Genomic DNA, 15,022 nt, shown 5'->3' with positions numbered 1-15,022 from the left:
CTCCTTGCCCGCCCCCCCCCCCACAAGGTTACAGCCTAATTTTCCCCTGAAATGCTGCTCCTGGGGAAATGCACTCCCCAAAAAAACACATGGAAGGGAAGTCAGGCCTGTAGTTAGAAGGAAAAAAATCAGGTAAAGTTATCTTCCATGGGATCCAAGTCCATGCTTTAAATGGAAGTTACTTACTGGACAATTCTGATTCTAGGCAGCCTTAACTGTGGTGGAAAGTGCCATTCAGTTGCAGCCAATTGATGGCAACCCTTTAGATTCTCATGGCAAGACATGAACAGAGGTGGTTTGCCATTGCCTGCCTTTGCATCACAACTCTGGGCTTCCTTGGTGGTTTCCTATCCAAGTACTAACGTGGTATAGTGGTTAAGAGCAGGTGGATTCTCATTGGAACATAGGAGTGCAAAACCACATCTGGTTCACTAGATAAGCCTCTGACACTCAGGTGGAGTAGGGAATCAAACCCGGTTCTCCAGATTAGAATCCACCTGCTCTTAAACACTACACGTCGCTGATGTTCAAGATTCTGTGGGGGTGGGGCAAATAAAGCACAAACCCATTTGTCCCATGCTTTCCTTGTCTGAAACCATCACTTGCAGCTGGAAAAAATGGAAAACACAACGTTCTTCAGTTAGTTTTATGAGATTAACCTAATTTTGTAATCTTTGTATTTGCTGCCTTGAGGTTCTCTTTCAGAAAAGTGAGGGTTTGAAGTAAAAATATATATATATATTTCAGCAGGTTTTTAATACATGGTAGATCTAGGGCAGATACTTCTTATCTGGAATGGAATCTGGAAGGTCTGGAATGGCCCTTCACTCTCCCGAAGTTTGTGCACAGTCATCACGTACATTAATGTGGCCACAAAGCAACAAAGCCAGAATACTATTTCTCGAAACTGCATGGTTGCCTCCTTAGAAAAGCAATTTAGCAGAGCACAGAGTAAACATAATGCGGGCAGGGTTGAAAAGCTGTTTTAAATTCCTACAAAATCACACCAGGTTTTTTTTTTAATGACATCAGTCCTCGGTGGGAAAGGGGAAATTAATATTTCAAGTCCCTAGATACTATAATCAAATATTCAGGTACCCCTTCCAAAAAACGTTTCTGATTTCCCGCCCAAGCCACTATAAGGAGGTTCTCAAATGCTAACCTGAGGATCATGCAATCCCTCTGAAAGCATTAAGAATCATCTTGGCCTGCAACCATTTGGGGATATTTTTTTCTTTGCAGGTTGTAGAGTAATTGGAGTATATTATAGGGCACCATTGGTGTATAGGACAGAATATATTATTACCTTAGATTTTATTGTTTTAATTATATATTACATTAAATTATATTGCTTAGCCCATAATAAAGGCTTTGCAGTGAAAATGGGCAGAGCCACTTGACAGGTCCTGCCATCCCAAAACAAACAGGAATCTTACGACACCTTCAAATTTTAAATCAACATTAACTTTGTGGACTAGAATCCACTTCTTCCAACACATAAGAAGTGTACTCTATTATTCAAAAGCTTATACAGGAGTCAAATGCAGTTGGTCTTTAAGGTGCCACATGACTCAAATTTACTTTTGCCGTAACAGACAAACATGGCTATCCTTTTGGAATGATCATATTAAACAGGCACTACATTACAAATTGTATAGAATCTGACTAATATTTAATATTAACATTGTATTTGTGATACCAACATTAATCAAAATAGGCTTTCACATTTCAGCTTCTTTCATTTCACATTTTAACATAGATCTGCGCGTCACAAACTTTACATATGAATCTTAGAAGAATTAAACAGAAATGAAACATACGATAATTTAACCAAGAAAATACTACAAATATGTGGTTCTGCATCTTGCAAGAGTTTCTCCCGCAAGGCTATACCAATTACCTCATCAAACAGTTATCCAGAGCTCTTTAAAATCGTCTTATTTGTCCTAAAATGCCTGTGTTTGATTCTGCTTCCTACTCTCTAACAAACTTTGTGCTAGAACTTCCATTTTTCAGATAAACCCATTTTAAGGTACTGGGTTTTAAACTACGAATGGTATTTTCCTGCCAATGTGACCAGCAAAAAAATGAGGGGGGGGGGAGTAACTCTAAGATGAATGTATTCAGTTCACCTATTTGTAACAAGATTTTGATGCATTAAGATACATATATGCAAGCTTGACAGATCCCAGGTCACCATGGCATCTAGAAATTTTACTGTGGCACCTAGTATTATTGGCCCTCAGTATTTTTAGCAATGATTTTTGTGTAGTGTCTCTCCACGAGAAATGCATCAGAATATATTTTCTTGTATACCAGGGGTCTCCAACCTACGACTCTCCAGATGTTCATGGACTATGATTCCTATCAGCCCTTGCCAGCATGGCCAATTGACAGAGCCGATGGGAATTGCAGTCCATGAACATCTGGAGGGCCATAGACTGAAGACCCGGGCTGTATATCATCAAAATATCTTGCATGATGTCCGTAATTGTTTGCTTACGTGTTAACTTTACATCATTCAGTGGTGGTGGATGAATTCATTTCTTTACCAGTTGCTTTCTATATCAGCTCCAATATTCAATTAAATGGAGCTTTTAGAATCATAATGGAATGGTCAGCAATAGGGGACAAGATAAGTTAGGGGTAGAGGTTAGCTATCCCTACCTTTATTACACCTAACACTGGATATAGCTTTAATAAGATTACGAGAAACTGTGAAGAGGTTAGGATTAGACTTTGTGGTAACATCTGGCAATTAATACACAAAACTCTGATGACTGAAAGCAACTCTAGCTCTTAAACGTTTGGACTTAAAACATTATCCTCCTACATGCCATGTTTGGACTGGCTCCTGAAGTCAAAGAACATTTGCTAAGGTCTGCATATATGCATATTTAAGAGACTTGGGCTCCCAGAAGAGCTATTAGCTGATCGTAAGTGCCAACTGTGCCAAACTGCCACGAGAGGACAGCATGTTTCGGGAACTGAATCACAAATGCTTCTTTGGCGTTACAACCACACAGCTACAGCTTAGCTTATTTCTCAAAATAATGATTAAAGTTAATTGCTGGGTTCCAATCTTCAAAAAGCTGATAAACCGCGTATCAAATTATTTCTGAGTACCATGTGTCAGTCACGAGAAGCAAGTTTAACAAAATGGACCACAGCAGCAACATCAGTTCAGGAACATTCATATCATATGAATTCCACCCATGGTATGACACTGTATATACAGCCAGGCCCAACATTACCATGTCTGCAAGCAGACCAGTGCATTCTACTGCCTTCATTCAGGGTACCAATAAGGTGTGCTGAAAACTGACTTAAATAGTTCCTTGTCCTTGGCGTGAGGGCTACAAAAAATGCTACATGTGTCTGCAAAGATGCTGGCATCAGGGTGGATTTGATTTAAATAAAAAAGAGTTAAATCACGATTTAAATCTCTAGCGAGTGAGTCAGGCCTTGCATTTTTTTGCTGCAGTGTCTGCATTTTTTAACCTCAGTGGCTGCTGATTATGGCTCCTCAATGGCTTCTGTTCCTCAGAGACAGCATCATGTACAGCTGCCTGGGCATTAAGATCACAGGGAGAGGCCCTCTTGGTTGCCTCATTGACCATGAAGCTCGAAGCTCGTCTGATGTGTATATGAGAGGGCCTTTCAGCTAGCAGCCCCACAACTATGAACAACCTTTCCAGGGAAGTGGTGCCTGGCCCTCTCCATCTCAATCTATAGGAGCCAGCTGAAGACTATTTTCTTCAAGACAGCATGAATTTAGAAGAGGCAGTTTTAAATTACTGATTTTAACTACGAGAGGCTTGTATGTGTTTTATTAGATTAGGTTATTATATCAGTAGTTTCCAAACTTCTTTCACTTGCAAATCCCTTGGCAACCCATTTCCCTAAAATTGTACCCCCATATTAGCAAACCCATTACACAGTTTTTCATGTACCCTCAAGGCCTCTGACACACAACCCTGAGGGTACACATACCGCAGGTTGGGAACCACTGACTTGCTCTGTAAGCTGCCTTGAGTTACTACAATGTAGGAAGACAGCTAATAAATGTTGAAATTAAATAAACACCCACCACTTGTACCACAAACTGATTGTACTGAACAGCAATTCTGTGCACTTGTGCAGGTTTTCTGGCTCAACTACCCCTTTGCTTATATGGTACAGAAAGGAACCTGGCGTGCCAAGCAAAGCAGTCTGGAATACTGCCAATTGCCACAGGTTGTCCAACTCTACTGAGATTTCCAGCAGTCCTGATATGTAAAAGAACCATCTAAAACATTCTAAAATAATTCTCCAGTGTATTCATAATTCATGCAAACAACATTAAGTGGCTTGATAATATGCTCAATCAACTGCATTTCCTTTCAGCCAAATAATTTACTCTTTCAAGAGATGAAACTGAACTGGGATGACATGATATCTCTTAATAAAGTGCTACTTAACGCATGCTAGAAATTTCTTCATTTCTTGACATGCATAAATATTAAATACGGCCATGCTTAATCTTTTTATCTAAGAAGCAAGCAGCCCACAAAGTTATGTTCTCCAGCCTTTAAAAAGATAATCACTTTGTTCTAACTAGCTGGCACCTCAGAGCAGAACAGCATTTCCAAAAAGGACAGCTAGTCATGGTGTTGCATTTCAAAATGGAAGAAATGAGCATTGTAAATTCAGAAGCACCCACCCCCTCCTGGACTGACAATTCTAAAGATTGACCCTGAGTCAGAAGGGACTTGGCTCATTACCAGCAATCTGCCTGGCCAGCACTCCTTTGCCAACCATAGCTTGTGTAGCTGGAACTGGCAGCAGGATGTTTCTCAGGAGAGCCAGCGTGGTGTAGTGGTTAAGAGCAGGTGGACTCTGATCTGGAGAACCAGGTTTGATTCCCCATTCCTCCACATGAGTGGCAGACTCTTATCTGATGAACTGGATTGGTTTCCTCGCTCCTACACATGAAACCTGCTGGGTGACCTTGGGATAGTCACGGGTCTTCAGATGTCTCTCTGGCCCCTTCCGCACATGCAGAATAATGCACTTTCAATCCACTTTCAATGCATTTTGCAGCTGGCTTTTACAGTGCAGAACAGCAAAATCCACTTGCAAACAATTGTGAATTCAGGCTTTCTGAATTAAGACACTTTTTTGACAACATCCTATTAAAAACAGAAAGAAGATGCTTTGGGGGGAAATGCAATATATAAACCCAACTTGCTATAGAACTACCCCTACTTACAACATGCTTACATGTGAAACCGCCTATTAAGACTATCTCCAGAGTCTAAATGAGGCACTAGAAGCTTCTCATTCTTCTTTTTAATCCTCCTGCTATAAAATGCACGGAACAAGCACTTTCAACAAACAGTGGAAATTATACCGTCTATTCATGTGGGTAGAATCACATCCATAAACTCCAGTAGGTGGTGCTAGTAATGCTGCATGGCTTCGTAGCTTTTCAGCCGTGGGATCCCATAGCTTCTCTCTCCAGCTATTTAACATCTACATGAAACTGCTGGGAGAAATCATATAGGGATCTGCAGTAATGTGCCACCAATATGCACAGGACACCCAACTCTACTTCTTAACAGCTGAGTCAGGGGACTCTGTGGTAGTCCTGAACAAATGCTCGGAGAACAGAATGTGATGGAGAGCCAATAATAAACTCAAGTTCAGTCAAGGCGCTGCTGGTCAATGGCAAAACAGCTTAAAGACTGAGGAATCAGCCTATCATAGAGGAAGTTGCATTCCCCTTGAAGGAGCTAGTTAGTAGGCTGAGAGTACTACCAGATCCTGGGATGCCATTGAAGGCTCAGGTCTCTCCTATGGAACGTAGCTGTCATCGCCCAGCCAAGCTCAGCTGCGTCCAGAGATTCAAAGGACTCTTCTGAGGAGCAGACAGAAGGTCAGACCCAGGGTTCCAGCTGGAAACCAGCACAGAGGCTATGGGAGCAGACTCTGGGCCCCAAGGAGGGACCAGCTCAAAAGTTCCTCCTCACCTGCCACCAGGCCTGAAGCACAGAGCTCACCTTGTTCTCCCCCTGCATCCCCTGAGCGCCATGAGAAGCAAAAGAGAAGGCTGAATGGCAACCTGCTGTGGAGGAGGTACAGCATGCACTTGGCAGCACTACATCCCCCCAGGCTTAACAGCAAAGAGGAGTGTCTGCAAGAGCAGGGATGCTGTGAAGGCCAGGTGCAGGCTATCTCCAGCTGTTTGGGCAGCGACCTGTTAAAAGAGACTGGGAAACAGAACCATGGAAGCAACATATCTGCATAGAAGCAACATATCTTCTTGCCGCTGTCCAGCCTGTGTTTGTGCATATTGATTACTTCATTCTGATGTTGGCCTGCACTCCTGAATTCGTGTTGGTCAAGTTGGCCTTATTTGGATGTGACACTTTTAAGGAAGGACTATCTGTGCTGACTGTGGATTTTGATTACCATGAACCATCTATGTGTGTTCACAAGCGCATGACAGTAGCATTTTCAACCAACTCTGGCTGACAAACCAGGCAAGGCCATTCCTTAAAAAGCCTGTTTTGGTCATGGTGATTTACGCTTTGATCACGTCCATAGTAGATTACTGTCATGTTTTTTACATGAAACTGTTTTCGTTCAGTTCAAAACCGGATGACTAGGCTAGTGTAGTTGGACCCAGGAACTATATCATCCCTGTGTTGAAAGACAGAATCATATAATCACAGAGTTGGAAGAGACCACAAGGGCCATCAAGTCCAACCCCTTGCCATGCAGGAACACACAATCAAAGCACTCCCGACATATGATCATCCAGCCTCTGTTTAAAAACCTCCAAAGAAGGAGACTCTCTTCCTATATCCCTAGAGAGGGAGGAAGTTGAATGCAGATTTCTACCTATACCTTCTTGAAGTACCCATCACTTATTTTAGTTCAAAGTTACACACGCCTGAAAGCTTTTTTTAAAAAACAAACAAACTTCCATACAACTTGTAAGATTACTACAGAAAAAAAATGAAGATAAAGTAGTAACCGTAAAAAGCTAGAGGGCATAACTTAGAAAAGATAGAAAAAGAATAAACAGTCTATCAGCTTTTGATACCATTGGGTCTGAGTCCATGTATGTCTCACCCTCCAATTTCAGGGTTGCTTTTAGTTGGGCAAGTACCCCAGGATAGAGGCTAGGAATACAACAAGAGCAGGGGGCTGCTCTTCACCCAATTTTCCCACTCTGCTCAGCCATTTATCTATTCCCTGCTATCCTGGAATGGGTCTAGACTCTAGCTCTTCCTCCCTGGCTGCTCCTAGGCTTCCTTCATCATCTGAATACCTGCCACGCAGTCATATGCTCTGGCAGTAGAATGCTTCCTTCAAGTGGCAATCTGTTCAGAGAAGCCACAATTCAAGAATGGTTGCTACTCAACAGTCATGAAGGATCCGGGTGTGAAATCAAACCCTGCATTAACAGGTCTGCTGTGAATGGACTCCTCCATGGTGACGCTATAAACAATTCCACAAGGCTGGACAAGCCAGATCTTTTGCTCCAGTGTGCAGTGACACAAATTACTACACTTGGAGGCCAAGATGCCTCGAGAGTACTGATCTGCTGTACTTCTGGGTGTCAAAATTGGGAGAAGAACCCTGGAAGCTGTGTTTTGTGGGAATGAAAATATGTCCACTTGAGGGTGCCAACACATCAGCAGATCTTCCTGATCCAGCTGTCGTCTGCTGAGACAGTTCCCAAGTGTATTGTGGACTCTGCTGTTATGTTCCACTCTCAGGGTTAGATGTTCTTCTGCCCGAAAAAGGTATCTTCGCTTCCCACCACAGCCTGCAGCACTGGGTGCCCCTGTGCCTGTTGACATGAACTCTGGCTCATTAGGATGCAAACAGAATCTCAGAATCTCAAGGCTTCTTCTGCTCTGAGGTAAGGTAATCTTGAAACTAGAGTATTTCTCTGAAAGGACTAACACAAGATAGAAGGGAGTTGGTAAGGGAGTTCTAGCTGTGAGAGCCAAGAGACGAGTAAAAATAAAGGTGCAGAAGGAAAGGAGCAAGAGCAGAATTAGGAATAGTTAGGCACCACACACGACTGTTTTGAAAGCTCTCCCTGGCAAGGCAGGAATAAAACTGAGACATGAAACCCTGGTTGGGAGACAGGAAGTGGAAGTTTTAGTTCTGCCTCCCTAAGCAGCCATTGGGAAACACCGTAGCAAGAATATGAAGATTCAACGTTCTCTGATAGTATAGTAACAATGAATGAATTACTCTCAGTTTTATTGCTTCATGCTTAAGGCTGACTCAGGGAGGGGCACATCCCTTGTACCTGGCCAAATGCACTATGTGTCCCTCCCTCCCATATAGGCTTTTATCAGCTATGATGCTCTTCTCAGTGATGTGGAAATATTTCCTATCAAACGGAGGACTCTCTACAGGCCACCATTTCAGGCTGAACTAGAGTTCATTGTATACCTTGATAGTGCTTTGCTTCTAAAAGGGCAGGGCACTGCACTGAAGGTGCCACAAATGGGCTCTAACCCAGGGTATGGCCTATGGCAGGGGTCTGCAACCTGCAGCTCCATGGACTACAAATCCCATCAGCCCCTGCCAGCATGGCCAATTGGCTAAAGGTGGCAGGGGCTGATGGGATTTGTAGTCCATGAACATCTGGAGAGCCACAGGTTGCAGACCCCTGGCCTATGGTCACAATCATGAAAACTTTGAAGCTTGGCTAAAAATGCAATGTCCACAGAATCTATCCCTGTCACCTTCTGAATTATTTCTGGAATAAATTTTTTTTCCTACACAGTGTCTATGAAATCATTCAGATGAAGCAGATATGGGTGAGGTTGCTTTCCTTGGTGTGGATTAGAAAGACTGCATGGTGTGTTGGTGTGTTGGATGACTTGAACTGGTTCATTCCTGGATATGGATCTGATTGGTAGATCATGTGGAAAAGGGTGAAATTGAAAAGAGACAAAGCTCCAGAAGAATACTTGGGGGGGGGGGGGATCAAACACTTTCTTTCTATTTGAATGGAAATACTGGTTAAAAACAAGGGTTTCTTTGCTCAAAATGTGTAGCATGAAGATGTCTGCATACTTTTCGCTCCAAATGAAAAAGTTGTGTAAGATTCCTACAACATTAGACAATTCCTATGTACACTGCAAACATGTAACAATTTCACACATTTAATATATTAACTGTTGCAAAAATTAATTACAGCATATATTTGAAAATAAACAAGCGTTCAATGTTTTACTGCTGTTTTTATAACTTCTGCCTTGCTAGTTTTATACTTCTAACATGAAGTATAAACTATTTTATTACTGGTTCTGATTCATTTTTTGTTTTGTTTGCTTTCCTGAGTATTTTGTTTTATGCTTTCCTGATTAATTTTACTTTATTAGCTGCATTGAGCAGGTTCACCACTGTTAAAGAATAAATAAATAAGTGCCTCCATACCAGCCGGATAGGTAGTGAACCATCTCATCTAGGTAGTGAACCATCTCATTTAAAACAACCAACTTCTACGTCTCATCAAAGAAATAGTGAATTCATTCACCGCCACTTCCTCTCCCTTCAACCCTCCCCCAGCCCCCCGCTCGACATCAGTCCTTCCAAGTCCCCTCTAACTTTCCCCATGTCCCAAACACCAAGTTGTGCTGGAGGCAGTTGTGCTGGTGACAGTGGCAACAGACTCCCTATTCCCACACATTCCCGGGACAAACACCAAGTCAGGCCAGCTTCCCCGCCCCCCCAAACTCAGTGCTCACTCAACTGCTCATAGGCCTCTTCCACACATTCAGAATAATGGACTTAAAATCCACTTTCAATGCACTCTGCAGCTAAATTTTACTGTGCAAAATAGCAAAATCCACTTGCAAACAATTGTGAAAGTGGATCAAAAGTGCATTATTCTGCATCTGCGAAGGGGACGTAGTCCTTCAAGACCATTTTCTACTGTGCAAGCACACACTTCTGCCTCACCACTGCTGACTACACTTGGTACTTTTTGTGAAACAGAGCATACTAATTTTGATAGGCTTACTTCAGGCATCACACCAAACCATAGTTAAGGAAGCAAAAGCAAGATTGGGAGCAATCTGTGAATTCACAGACTAGTCAGACACTGCTTTACCTCCAAGAACTGCTACATCATGGAAACGGGAGTAACATATGAAGTAAAGTGCTAACAGGAGGAGAATAAGTGCACAATGAACACTTGGCAAAGAATGCTCCTTTCCCAAGCCTTATGTGCGTTTATTTAGAATATTTCTATACTGATTTTCTTTTGGACACTCAAAACAGTGTTGGCATTTCAAGTTATTTTGGGATCTATGGTTTCAGTTTGGGGTAAGTAACTGAAGGCGAGAATGTCAAAATGGAATGAGCCTAAACGAATTCCAAAGCAACTTCAGAAACTCCAGTGATATAAATATGTAATATATGACCTAAATAGAAGCATACTATAGGAATCTTTTATTCATTTTTAGTTTTGCCCTTTTTCAGCATCCAATAGAACACTCCAGTGCTAGTTGGCATGCCAATCAACACAGGAGGGACTGAAGAATTAAACACTTAGCAATTTCTGGTGAACGTGTTCTAAATTGTATAATGACAACCAACATTTTTACCTGCAGTTCTCGTTGCCCAGAGTAGAAGCATTTAACAAAAGTTGCTCAAGGACATGTTTTAAATGGTTCTGGGATGGCATACATGGTACCTTAGAGGGATTACATGATTTTTAAACAAGCAGATCTTCAGAACTTGATAACTATTGCTTTTTTTTTCCACACTGGAACCTAGGGATGTAGTACTGAAGCATGATGGACCAGGAAGATCAAGGTTCAAATCCACACTCAGCCATTAAGTGCTCTTTTGTGACCTTCTGCCAGTCCCATTCTCTTCACCTATACTGCTTCACAGAGTTGTCGTGATGACAAATTGTGGGGAGAACCATGTTCACCTCCCTGATCTCCTTGAAAGAAGGGGGGGGGGATTATATAGACAAATGTAAAAAATTTAAGCAACAAAATAGATCTGTATCTGTAGATAAGCTCATCAAAATTAGTGACATCAGGCACTGATAATTGTCATCTGCCTAAGAGCAGTAGGTTAAAACAGGGCAAACATTCAAATGAAATATTTTCTCTGATAATGTTTTCTTTGACAGCTGCTGAACTGTAAAGCGTATTCATGAAATATATCATGCCCCAGAAAAGTTCACATTTTTTACTAAGGTATAAACATCTAACATAAGCAGAGTACAGTCAGTTAAAATCACATTCTTCAATAAGCTCTATACTTCAAATAAAGTATTCAAGGCGGGAAAACCTCCCTTCATCATACTGATTGTAAATTTTCTTATGAGCAACAACCACTTGCAATTTTGCCCTGGAACAATAAGTATCCCTTTTGCATTCATCTTAACTCCCACTTCCCTTCTCAGAAATCCCATAGAATGTTATCTTCCATGCTACCGTGTTTCCCTGAAAATAAGACAGTGTCTTATATTAATTTTTGCTCCCAAAGATGCGCTATGTCTTATTTTCAGGGGATGTCTTATTTTTCCTCTCCACAGCTGCATGCTCTGGTGTTTTGTTCGACGGGCATGCTTCCAAACAAAAACTTTGCTATGTCTTACTTTCGGGGGATGCTTTATATTTAGCACTTCAGCAAAACCTCTACTACATCTTATTTTCAGGGGGTGTCTTATTTTCAGGGAAACAGGGTAAAAGGTAGTGAAAGGGGGAACAGACTTCAAAGAAGATGGGAAGAAGTAGAGAACCACTCTATACCATAACACAGCACCACATACTTTCAACCATTCTAACTACTTATGCTTTTCACACTTCTGAAACATTACTGCCATATTCAAACCCTAACAGGTATCTAAACCTACACATATCTATCAAGACAGCCAGATCCAAGCTTTAAAAAAAAACGATTAAAAAATAGCTATAACCATGGACCATATGGGGGAGAGGGCAAAAATGTGGAAGCCACATTGAGTATTTGCACAAACAGTACCTAAATAATATGCAGAAGCCTTCTAGTCAGTCAAAAGGAAATGACAGGCCTACTCCACAAAATGTATGTGCAGAACCTATTCTTCCAAAACAGAGAGATAAAACAAATGAGTACCTACTCTCTCCCTGTGATATGGAGGTTGAGAATTTGATTGGCAAGTCCAGGGGTAAATTTTCAAGAGTTGTCCATTAGTGAATGGCAGACTCCTACAAACCCACTAAGATTGAACACTTAGACTGGAAATGAACTGAAGGACTCACCAGCAGATCTCTGTACAGAAATGTTTTGTTCTTTGTGTAAACACCTGCAGCATCTCTTCAGCCTCCACCTAAGTACTGATATTTCATGCAAAAAATGGTTCATTAACACTTACTTCTTTACAGCTGATTGATGGTGAAATGTAATGTACAGAATTAAAACCTCTTCAAAATAACTATTACATTGCCACTGCTATAAGACAATATTACCACTGCATGCAAGAAAATCATGATATGCCAATTACTCTTTACATTCAAGAAACAGTCCCTTGAATTCCAGAAACAAAGGTAATATTTTCTGAAAGCCTGCAAATAATCTTTCATACACCAAAACTCATTCTCTTAAATATGCGAAACTGAATCACATACCTGAAACAGCCCAAACAGTGTTTACAACACAATGTAAACTGTAACTGGGTCCTATGTTACAATTCTTACTTTTTTCTAGCCATACTCTTGCAGCTATAGAATCCACTCCTTCCAAAACATGTCATCCACCAAGAAAGGTATTCTCTGAAGACCTCCACATTACTATCACTTATCCATGAAATCTAGCCTATCATCCAGGAAGAAAACATCGGAAGAAAAACCAGCATCTACCTCAGAGGAAAACCTGTATTTATAATGGGATGATTGAGTCTTTCTGCAAGATGGACTGAGATTAACTTGGGTTTCTTCACAAGCAAGGAACCTTCCTGATACCCCACAACAACACAGAGCATATCTCACACAGAAGTGAGCAAATATCATGCAGGAAAGGAATGCAATACATTTAGCCATGTGTGGTCTACAAAAGGAGAAGAACCAATTTCTGAAGGGTGTCTAGTTATGGTTGCATCAGGGCATTTATTCCTCATAGGCAATCTGGTAAGTGGCCACTATCAAACCAAATTTAAGCACAAACCAAAGAGACAAACATGTAGATTTCTTCCTCTGCCTTTTCGATCTGGACAGTGATATCGAATAATCAAGCAAAAGGAAGTCACTCTGAATTACTAAAGAATATAGAAGTGACCTGATAATAATGTTGGTGCGCGTGGTGGGGGTGGGGAAGTCAAAATCCCCAATCTCCTAATAAAAAAAGAGTTCCAACAATCACATCTGTAAGAGAGTTAGACAAGGTTAGGCTGAAGAAAGCATTTGGTCCGCTGTACAAATCAGCTTTTCCCCCCAAATCACATATGTGACCGTCCAGCACAGGGCAAGCATGCACTCCTCCCTGTCTGCATGCACACACAAGCTACTACCGCTCAAAGGTTGCAAAAAGACTCAAGCTGCAAAGTGAACCTGAAGCTCCCCAGTCCAAATCTCCTCTCACACCTCATAACCCCCCCCCCACTCCCCATTATCATCCACAATAACCAGCCATCTATTGTTGACCACTACTATAACGACCTATTTGACAGGGCTGTCACCCCCGTTTGAGACGAGTGCACCGGGGCAGGGGATGTAAAATGGTTTGCCCATCAGAGCCCCCACCACCACCAACCCCCCGCTCGCTGGCTGGCTAACGTTGACTTCCCAATACCGGCTTGCCTGGGACAATGTCTGCGAAAAGCGACTCTTAATTTAGCGCTACAGAAACGTTTAATACCAGATTAGTATCAGAAGTGGGGAGGGGGGGGGAGGAGAACAAACAGCTCCCAGACAAGGGCAGGAGTCGAGAGCAGACCCCAGAGACCCCGCGACCCTCCAAGGCCCTGGCACGAAGAAGCCCCCTCCCCTTTCGTCCCAGCCAGGCCCGAGCTGCCTCAGCAGCGCCCGGCCCCGCTTTTTCGGCCCGGTCCTTCTCTTCCTATCCCCCTCCACCGCTGTCTTCTCCTTACCCGACATGGCGGGGGTCCCTCCCCACCCCCCAACGGGGCGCAGCGGCGGTGGCGGCGGCTCGGAGGGGGGTGGTCGCTCGTCTTCCCTTCGTCGCCTGCTCTCTTGCTCTGCTTCAGCCTCCGCCTCCCTCCTCACAACCACAACAACATGGCGGCCGGAGCCACACTGAAGGGGAGGGCGGAGGAGGAGGAGGGCCGGGCCTGGCCTGGCGGAGAACGAAAGAGCCAGCAATGGAGGGCGGGGAGAACTTCTCGCTTGCCGAAGGGGACTGAGGGGCGTGTTGGGGGTGCGTCTCCTTCCAGTCCTCCCTTCTTCATTAGGCGGCTGCCTCAGGAGCCGACGGCAGTGGAGCTTCCTGCCCTGTTATGACTAAGCTGGTTTCTGCTTTATTCCAGGCTGCCACGGCTGAAGTTCTCTCTCTCCCGAGACATTCTGCCTCGCAGACTGAGGGGACATTATTTTCTCCTCAGAGAAGGCGAAGTCTTGCTTACATTTCTGGAGAAACTGAGGCGCAGGTTCGCCTGCCTGTGTGGAAAGAGGGCCCTTTGCCCTGAAGCTTTGCTAATCTGCGAGAAGGGAGAATTTTACTGCGCTTTAAAAATTAACTGATTTAGGCCCCTTCCGCACATGAACTTTCAATACACTTTGCAGCTGGATTTTACTGTGCGGAATAACAAAACCCACTTGCAAACAATTGTAAAAGTGGATTGAAAGTGCATTATTTTACATGTGCGGAAGGGGGTCTTAATGTGGCCGAAGTTTTCATTTTATGGCCTCTAGATTGAAGGCCAGTAACACCTTAGAGACCAAGAAGTTGTTCAGGGTATAAAGTCAGGGAGCTTTGACTTTTTAGTCTAAGGTTATTCCCAAAAATGTGGCTGAAACTTCCATTTTATGGTCTCTAAATTCGAGACCAG

The 15,022-nt window shown here is 42.8% G+C and overlaps 1 protein-coding gene across 12 annotated transcripts in view; it reads right to left on the bottom strand.

Annotated features, from left to right (window-relative positions):
* The window catches only part of MTMR3 (myotubularin related protein 3), a 67,407-nt gene extending 53,132 nt beyond the window's left edge, over positions 1–14,275 (bottom strand). For all 12 annotated transcript variants that reach the window (XM_048513755.1, XM_048513754.1, XM_048513753.1 and 9 more), the window contains exon 1: positions 14,105–14,275. The gene's annotated coding sequence lies outside the window, so the exon portion shown is untranslated. The remainder of the gene's footprint in view (positions 1–14,104) is intronic.
* Positions 14,276–15,022: the final 747 nt, after the last annotated feature.

This window comes from Sphaerodactylus townsendi, linkage group LG13 (assembly GCF_021028975.2).
Source record: "Sphaerodactylus townsendi isolate TG3544 linkage group LG13, MPM_Stown_v2.3, whole genome shotgun sequence".
Taxonomy (NCBI): Eukaryota; Metazoa; Chordata; class Lepidosauria; order Squamata; family Sphaerodactylidae; genus Sphaerodactylus; species Sphaerodactylus townsendi.
This window is presented reverse-complemented; position numbering and strand designations above follow the sequence as displayed.